This window comes from Dermacentor silvarum, chromosome 7, assembly GCF_013339745.2.
Source record: "Dermacentor silvarum isolate Dsil-2018 chromosome 7, BIME_Dsil_1.4, whole genome shotgun sequence".
NCBI lineage: Eukaryota > Metazoa > Arthropoda > Arachnida > Ixodida > Ixodidae > Dermacentor > Dermacentor silvarum.
The window spans coordinates 127,854,420-127,863,566 of record NC_051160.1 but is presented as its reverse complement, the minus strand read 5'-3'; the positions used below and the strand labels follow the sequence as shown (position 1 = coordinate 127,863,566).

Here is a 9,147-nt window from a genome sequence, read left to right as displayed (position 1 = left end):
TCACCCGACGCCCCCTTCGCTTTCCTTATCGGATTAGTAACGTCTCTGTTGAATTAGTAGAATCTTACAAATACTTGGGTGTCACCTTGGCTAATGACCTAACCTGGAATGTGCATGTTACTAATGTAATTTCATCGGCTAACAAAACATTGGGATTTCTAAAACGCCACCTTCGCTTCGCTCCATTGCATGTAAAGCTGTTAGCCTATAAATCTTTAGTAGGAACCAAACTTGAATACGCATCTTCCATCTGGGATCCCCATCAAGCATATCTCGCCAAAGCCCTTGAGGCAGTTCAAAATCGCGCCACCAGGTATATTCATTCCACATACTCCTACGACGTCAGCATTTCATACTTGAAAAAAGAATCTTATCGCTTCTATCCTTTCGTCGCCGCGTTGCCACCCTCTCCCTCTTCCATAGGTTCTACTATTCGACGCTTAATCGTCCACCATTCATTGTCCCCCTATCACGCCGGTCACAACGCATTGGCCATCCCCTGCAGGTAGCACAACCAAACTCACGCACAAATACATTTTCAGCCTCATTTTTCTACCGAGCATCTAAAGACTGGAATGCCCTTCCTCATCAAGTCGCTGCCGTCACCTGCTCATCACAATTCATTCAAGATGTAACAACGTTTTTATCTAACGAATTGTAAGCATTGTAACACTTGTTTGTATTGTTGTATTCCCATCCCTTATGTAATACCCCTACTACGGGGTCTTTAAGGAAACAAATGAAATGAATTGGGCGTGCGCACAAAGAGGGGGGGGGGCGCATTGCCCCCCAACCATTTGCAAAACCCTGTCCACGCCTATGACTGAAACAGTGTAGCCGCTTGTACCAGCGTACATGCATGTATTGTTTTCTGCATATGAATGGCAAAAAGGGATTTCAAGCATATCTGCAGCGCTATTTTGTATTGGTCCCCATTGCAGGTGTGCAACGCAGAACTTTGCATTCTTGTTGTGGATCCCCGGTTCCCTGGTTCATGCCACGACTTTTGGGTGTGGCAGCACAATCCACTGCGTGCACGCCTAGCCGCACAACTGCAGCCTCGCGAGTATCTGCTTGGTAAGTATTCGTAATGCGTACCCCTAACTAGGGCAGAACACTCAACTGTCATTTTTCTGTAACAGGAGACTCGGGATATCCCCTCGAGTCGTGGCTACTTGTTCCTGTACCTGGCAGTCACGCCGGCATCACCTCCGAAGGCCACTACAACCGGGAGCACGCATCCATGCGCAATGTTGTAGAGAGATGTATCGGGGTGTTGAGAAGTAAGTTCCGCTGCTTGCAGCACTTTCCGCCTCTGCTATACAGCCCTGATAGAGCAGCGCGAATCATTTATGCATGCGTTGCTCTCCATAACGTTGCATTGGACGCGGGCGACTGGTCATTGGACGATTAAGGTGGAGAAGTGCCACCAGCTGAGGAGTCAGAGGAGCCTGGAGACAGCCAGGTGCTGGCACCGCACGACGTGTTTCTCACAGGAACGCAGCAGCGCATTGCCGTTGTCAACCTTTTCTGAAGGACACAGGAATGGTGAGTTTTCATGATACATAATTTATTTATACAAATTGAAGTGCCCCTAGGCTATCACATGGCTGTGTTTGTACAGTGCAAAATATAATAAAGAATTTGTATACACATCAAGTGCACCTCCATACGGATGGTTAGTGTTCCTAATCCACACATCCGACAGATTATGATAATTTAAACACAAACGAAGTAAAGTTATACAAAGAATCCTTTAAAAAGAATGCCACAGCCGCGGACTCTGAAACATGTGTACCCTCTTCACTGTGCAAGAGTCTCCAAGGTTCCCATTTATTAACAGTAGTACGCGTAAAGCAGTCGTAAGGCAATGAGTTATGGCCCTTTATCTTTGAAGAACTGCATTTGCTGCTGCTCCCAAGCTAGCATTGTTGTGTGCAATAAGCACATCACAAAATGCTTCTTTACTCGTCGAACATTATAAATACGATGCTACAGCTGTAAAGGCGTTTATTAGGCACCAGCCTTTTGGACCGGCCGTTAGTTCAAGGCCTGAGCTATCAGCACGAACGGTGTTTCTCGAGGAGAGCGCAGGAGGGATCGACCCACTAGAAAGGGCTGGAGAGCATGACCCACTATGACGTTCGTATCCTTCACTACACAGCAGCTTGTATGTGTTGTGTGCATCCTATGATAGGCCACTTGCTGTACATGCAGATGCAGCAGTTGTTACTTTCCACTCATGTTAATACACAGAACATGTGTTTGTTTTGCCATAGTTTGTGGTTACAGTAATGGGGAATCGGCACAAAGTACTTCTTTCCTAGTGCAACATGAAGTGGCAACATGAAACATGGTAGCAACGCTAAAGTGCAGCCTTTTCTTTAAATATCATATCAAATGGAAACATCCCTTGACCCATCATAGTCATGACAGGCTTGACGGAAGCAGTACATATGATCGGCACTCTGTGCTCATGGTCACCATCAGGAAAAGGTTTGCACAATTTTCATAAAACACACCAGAATGATCGCAACCGCCACATCCTGTGCGTTCGGACGCTCAGTGTACATTGGTAGGAACGAGGCAATATGATTGCTAGCCACGTCTTGTGCTAGGTGTATCAAAACTTCCGTGCAAGCATGAATACGCAGACAAGGCAAGCAAGTAAAGCGCAATGAATGCAGATTTCAAACACACAAAAAATATACCGCTGTGTGTTGTGACATTACATTCGTCACATCATGTCCAAATGGGTAGACGTAAATTAATGTAAACACACAAAAAATACAAAGGTCAACTTTATCGCACGCCTTGATGACTAGTACATCACGAACCTTGTAGTACAACACGCTACACGTAGCAAAGCATGTGACAACATTAAAGCATTAGCATCACACAATTCGTTTTCACCACGGCACATAAAACTTGCAGTTACATTAAGTGACCTTGCAAGAAAGTATGACTTTGACAGGCACGTCCGTTCCCTTCTCAGTGTTACGAGTCACTGACTAGAAGCATTCATTTCTCGAAAACAATTGTAGTGGGATGCTAAACAAGAGGTGAATCATAATTGTAGAAAGGTGAGTGCCCTTGCCAGCTGTGATGAAACACAAATTACATACAACATGAATAATTGGCTCTGCAATCTTACAGCGCCCAGATCGTATCACACTTGAAACTTATTCTTGCAATGACCTCTTGGAACGAAAACTAGAGGAAACCAATTACCGGCATGGTAAAATGATGATGGCCATTTTCATTTGTGAAACTATGCAACTTGAAGAGTGACTAGTTTGGTGCTCTGAAAAAAGACCACATTGTAGTTGTTGCACCTTAGCCTCACTGTGCTGAAATGGAAATATCACAGTGCTTACACTATACGGTAACGCTTCATAATGAGTGCAGTCAGATAGAACACATAGTGAAGCAATATAAATATCGCAGTAAAAAACCCATACACAAAAATCTGCAACTACTTGTAATGATTCCACTGTAAATGACTACGCGCCTTCGAAATATGTAAATAAAAAAGCACGCTGGCGTTGCAGCTGGATAAGCATAAATAGAAAGAGGCAAATACTACACAACAAAAATGGATGCACGCATTGCGCCTTTCATCCAAAAAGTGCTCCTGTATCACTTATACAAGGCAACAAGGAAACTTAAACACTAAAACTCAAAGTGAAGCAACAATTCGTGCCTCAAATGAAAGTTAACTTCTAAAACTCAAACAATAAATAAATAAAATAAACTGAACTCATAAAAAACAAAACACAATAAATGAATAAAATGAAATTGAAAAGTTGAACATAAACAATAAATTAATTCATCCTTTGATGTTGCAGGTGCCCAGCTATGTCTCGTGCCATAGAGCGCACCTGCATCAGGATAGCCTCCTGAGCCGCTGCCGTCCTCTCAGCCGCGACAGCCATCCTTTGTCGTGACAGCCGTCCTCTCTGCCGCGACAGTGATGCGGGTGGTGTATTCCTCAACCCTCCGCTGCGCCTGTAATGAATAATCGTGGTGGAACTGTTCGCATGAGTTGCTGATTACTCGCAACCAGCTCATGGCTGGAAGCTGCGGTTGTCAAGAATTGCAACGTGCACGACAATTCCCTCTCAGTTGAAGAGCCACTGGCCTGGTGGTATCCTTTGGCAGTGTCAAGCGTCGTGTACAAGCTATGCCCTCTTCGTTTGGACAAAGACCTACTGGAACTACTCTTCCGTCATCTACTCAAATGCATCTCTTACCACCAAACAGCCTTTTTCAGGGCTAACCAACCTTTTGCCCGGCGGTTGATCGTTGGCAAGATACGATACCGAACCCTCAATACAACGCATATTTCTTGTTTACATCCCAAGTTGGTTTGTTTTTCAGATTCATGATTCACTTATGATAACAAAGGATAGAGAATATTTGTCCGTCAAGTAAAATGACACCAAAATATCTACCAACCTGGAGCATCTCGCTGCTCTGTTCGAGGCTGCGGGCGCACTGCGACGACATCGTGGTAAGGGTGTCCACCGGTCGCGGTCGCTGTCGACGTGGTGGCCGTACAGGACGCTGCAACACTGAAAGCATGCATCATTTTCCACAGTTGCACTGCATGTTATGATATGCATGTTATGGTATGCATAAACGTGGCTATGGCCATGTTATTATTGGGCTAGTTCAAGAAAATACGAGAGTTTATTTTCTCTAACAGCTTGAGGATCAATAACTTACCAGGTGCAGCGGCCACCCTTTCCGTGTCCGATGCGCGATGCGGTGGATCCTCTGCCGCTGTAGAGTAAACACATAAAAAGTTTACGAACTGCACACACATTTGGCGATAATTCAAACACTTATTCCTTTGATGCTTACGTGTCGCTGTGCTCCTCACGTCCGCAGCCTCGACGACGACCTCCATTGCGGCAGTGGGATCGTCGGCCTGTTGGAAAGTGTCATAAACGTGTCCCTTCACTACGTGGCTATTCGTTACACTGGCCATGTTACAAGTTTCGTGCTACACATCTGCGGAAATAACCTGCAATTATTGAGTGCTTAATGGTTACATGCATTACCATCCTCCTGCACTTACCTGAATGCATTTTATTTCTGTGATGATCACTTAATCCCCTTTTCCCGAAAGTGCCGCCAACTGAGATTCTAGTTGACTAACTTACCTGCTTTTCCATTCTCTTCTACGCTATTTTCCTGTTCACCAGCAGTGTCGCGTTTCGCTAAAGGTGCCACTTGCAGATAATGGCAAACTCTAAGTCGGCCCATGATATTAGGGCGGCCACGCAAGCGGGCCGTCCCCGTCAAGTGCAGTACTCGGCCGTGGAAGCCGGGTGCGCGGCCCCCTCCAGTGCTTCTGAAAATACACACCAATGTCGAAGGAAAAATCGCCCAGACCATTCGACGGTCACTCATCTTTGCACTTGGGCAATTGAGGTGGCGTCGCGGCGGGCCTCGTAGACCTGCTTGCGCCACCACTCCTGCCATTGCTCCACTGTTTTCACCACCGGCCCTTACTCGTTCAGCACGTCGGCCAGCTCCTGCCGCAGCCGTCGCAGGTCGCCAGCGGTGAAGCCCGGCCCCAGCTCGCTGGATCTTAAAGCCAGCTGGGGATGCTGCTCCATAAAAGCGAGCACCGTCTCCCGCTGGCCCTCAGAAACACGCGGTCCCTTGACGGGTGCGCACGCTGTGACGTTCTGCGCCATGGCTCTCCCATAGAATGAAGAACGGCTCTCCGCACGCAACGGCTCAACTCAACCAACCGCTTCAAAAGCCTCACCGTTTGCTTGAAACGGAGTAGTGGCTAGCGCCACCGCTAAACGTTTCGCAAAACTGCGACACCACCTAGCGCCATTTCAAGACATTAACCGCAATAATTTGTTTTAGTCGTTCCGCATTCCAAATTGAATCTTGCAAAAAGAAACACCAACACATTTTGATACTCAGTCATAATAGTAAAATATTTCTCAACATGTTAGAAACACTTCTAAATATGTTATAGGGTCCCCAAGCAGACGTCAAAAGACGCAGGCTTCCACTTCGCTCATTGGCTGTTTGCTTCCTCTCGTTCTCGCGAACATTGCGGACCGCCTATTTCGTGACGGACCGCCTCCGTTCGATTTTGGAACGCGTACAAGACCGCGCCCTTGGCGGCCGGCCGGCATTGAAGCGCTAGGCCAACGTCGCAGACAGCAAGGAGAGAACGCAAGCTGCTCGCGGGGCCGGACCGGCGGTGACGTCAGAGACGTGATGAAAGGCGGGGGGGGGGGGGGGGCGGCGATATCGACGACACAGGCACTCTTTTTGCGGCTAGTGTAGGACAGGCCCCAAAGTACTCATTTCTGTAGCCACCTATTGTTGATAATTACAAAGTTCATTACCTTAACTTCGCTAATTACGCACGCAAGTGCGGAAATTGCTCTGTATCTAGAGGCCGCCAATCAGTACACTCGAATGGTGAACGTGACCAAGATATATACTTTTCTAATTTAAAAAATTTGGTCCAGCTAAAAATCACTGAATATCTAATCAGCATGTAATTATATGCTGGGTGCCTGGCCATAGAGGTAGCGAGGGGAATGTGCTAGCAGACAAAATGGCCACATCAGTTATACTACACGCTATTAACCCTACAGCGGCTGTTCCTGCATCAGATTTGAAACCTTTCTTGCGAAAGAAACTGCGAAGCCACTGGCAACGCTTGTGGGACGCTGAAACAAATAAGCTTCACTTCATTAAGCCACAGCTAGGTTACTGGCCCTCCGTAACGAAAACCCGGCGAACTGATGTCCTATTCTGTCGTCTCAGAATAGACATATGGTACTCACAATTTTCCATTCAATGGTAATGAACCTCCAAGGTGTGGTAGATGTGGTGAGATGCTCACCGTCAACCACGTCCTCCTGGAGTGTCGGGAAGCCGAAGCGGAGAGAAGGAAAGATTTTGCTGCAGCATATCGTTATATCATATCTTTTCATCGCATGATGTTTATTGGTGAACAGCCGGTTTTTAATACCAAATTGTCTTAGGCTTCTTGAACGATGTGGTAATGCATGTTACTAGTCTAATGTTACGAAAGAAACTGCAGTCACTGGGAACGTTTGTGGGATGCTCAAATAAATAATAAAGTTCATGTGATTAAGCCACACTTAGGTTTGTGGCCCTCCGCAACAAAAATACGAAGAACCTAAGTCCTATTCTGTCCACTCATAGGACACATATGTCACCTACAACTTTCTACTGAGTTCTAATGACCCTCCTACGCGTGGTAGATGTGGTTAGAGGCTAACCGTCCTCCACGTCCTCTTAGAGTTTCGAGAAGCAGAAGCTAAGACAAAAACACTTTCCTCTAGTATACCGCCAGCGCATCCCAATCCATCGGGTAATGTTTCTTGGAGCAGAACCATTGTTTGACACCAAAGCAGTTCGAGGTTTCTTTAGTGACGTTGTATTACATGTTATTGGCCCAATAAATTCGTAGCGCATCCTCTCGCCAGCGGATGCTGCTGCTATAGTAGTGTTCTGTATAGCACGTGCCTCCAGGCTGTTGGGTTGCAAGGGCTAAGGCAGTAGTGCTTCCTACAAGTTTTTAGCACCGACTTATAAGTAAAAGTATTACCCTCCTAGAATGTATTTTTCTTTTTTAATAGTATACGCCATTAGTCATTACAATATTCTTATTACATATCAATTTTACGCACTCTACAACGACTGTTTTAAGGCCCCTTTACAGCCACGTCAGATCTACCTCTCGTGATTCACTACTACATTGGCAACTCATTTAACACTAGCCTGGTGCTCCTTGGTCCTAATTGGGCCTTGCCCCTCAAAACATCAATTCATCATCATTATCAGCGTCCCTGGTCTACCCCGCAGGGGCGTCTGCGTAAGCAGGCGTTTGGTGTGTTGCGACATCACGGACCCGAGCACACGAGGGTTGGAACCTCCCGCGTGTAGCGGTGCGCGGCTTAGCCGTTTCTGGGGAAAGGGGATTCTGGGGGTTGAGCCGATGCCGGGTGTTTGGACCTTTAAGGCCCCCCGGCGGAGGCAACACACCTCTTTGGCCTCTGCTTCACATAGACGGCACCTCCAGACTGACCCACCTGGAGGAAATCGGCTGCCGCCTTTTCCTGTCCCCCTCTTCAATCTTTTGTCTTTCTCTCTCACTTTCCCAACTGTCCTGTCTTCTAGTCACTTCTCACTTCCGAATTTCTGGGCGGCAAGGGTTAACTTAGTGTACTTATCCAACCTTGGGTATTTTATATTAGGTTATGCGGCGATGCATGACTGGCGTCTGCAAGTATTCTAACTTTGTAGCGTCCCCTTGTTGGGCCTGGTGGTGGGTGGCTACCATCGCCGCCGAATTTTACATTTTTACATGGCAAATGCTTTTCCCGCACTATCTGATCGCTCCCTAAAAAGGGGGCGCACCGATGAAAGTTTTCATTTCTTTATGAAACCGCAGCAGTGTTTCCCGAAGTATCACGTTATACACAGCCAGCAAGAAACTAGGACAGTCCGAATGATCTCGCCATTTGTTGTAGCTAAATGTCTCACTGAAGCAATAGGCCCAGGTTATAAAGTAACGAAGATGGCAAGCGGCCATCTTCTTCTAGAAGTTCGCGACAAACCACAGTACGACAAGCTTTCGAAACTTGTGGCGTTTGGAGACATCCCCGTGTCTGTGGGCCCCCACAGGTCGATGAACACAGTGCGCGGTATCGTCTCGGAAGACTATCTCCTTGAACTAAGTGAAAGCGAACTACTTGAAGGATGGCAAGACCAGAACGTAGTCAAGGTGCAGAGGATAACACTAAGGCGAGGTGACAAGCAAATACCTACCAAGCACATTATCATTACTTTCGGAACTAGCAATCTACCAGAATCAATTGAAACCAGCAACTGCAAGCTTCGTGTCAGGCCATACATCCCAAATCCGCGTCGATGCTTCAAGTGTCAGCGTTTTGGGCATGGGTCGCAAAACTGTCGAGGGCGCGCCACTTGTGCTAAGTGTAGTTCAAATGAACACGCCTCTGACATTTGAGCTTCAGCAACCCGCTGTGCCTACAGTGAAGGAGATCACCCCGCCTACTCGCGATCGTGCCCCTCGTGGAAAAAAGAGAAACAAATTGTAGAACTGAAAGT

At 46.8% G+C, this 9,147-nt stretch overlaps 1 long non-coding RNA gene across 1 annotated transcript; it reads left to right on the top strand.

Annotated features, from left to right (window-relative positions):
• Positions 1-1,274: 1,274 nt before the first annotated feature.
• On the top strand, positions 1,275-4,363 carry LOC125946974 (uncharacterized). Its single transcript, XR_007468036.1, has 2 exons — positions 1,275-1,548; positions 3,849-4,363. It is a non-coding gene; the product is annotated as an uncharacterized LOC125946974 (long non-coding RNA).
• The last annotated feature ends 4,784 nt before the right edge of the window (positions 4,364-9,147 follow it).